Raw genomic sequence first — 323 nt, 5'->3', positions numbered from 1 at the left:
AAATACAATTGATCACTTTCATTCCTTTGATCTTAACTATTAGTCAAAATAATTCATAATTCATTTCTGCTTTTTTAACCCAAATATTAGCTATAATTAGATATAAATGAGGGTTATTGACCATGAATTCCAAATCGTAGTGTACAACTAGTGGCGGTAAGGTGGTGTTAGCGAAATTTTTGTTCGTTTTTGACCCAACAAAAGGGTTAACTTTCACACATGGGTGGATCGTTAGGACGTCCACATACTTTTTTGGCAAAGTTGTGGATCTTAGTTGGGATAGTAGAAATTGGACTTAAAAAAAAAAAAAAGTTTTAGATCAT

The 323-nt window shown here is 31.9% G+C and overlaps 1 protein-coding gene across 1 annotated transcript in view; it reads left to right on the top strand.

Annotated features, from left to right (window-relative positions):
• Positions 1-323, top strand: part of capn7 (calpain 7) — a 23,101-nt gene that overhangs the window by 21,936 nt on the left and 842 nt on the right. The gene's annotated exons all lie outside the window — the stretch shown is intronic.

The sequence above is a fragment of the Etheostoma spectabile genome, chromosome 6 (genome assembly GCF_008692095.1).
Source record: "Etheostoma spectabile isolate EspeVRDwgs_2016 chromosome 6, UIUC_Espe_1.0, whole genome shotgun sequence".
Lineage (NCBI taxonomy): Eukaryota > Metazoa > Chordata > Actinopteri > Perciformes > Percidae > Etheostoma > Etheostoma spectabile.
This window is presented reverse-complemented; position numbering and strand designations above follow the sequence as displayed.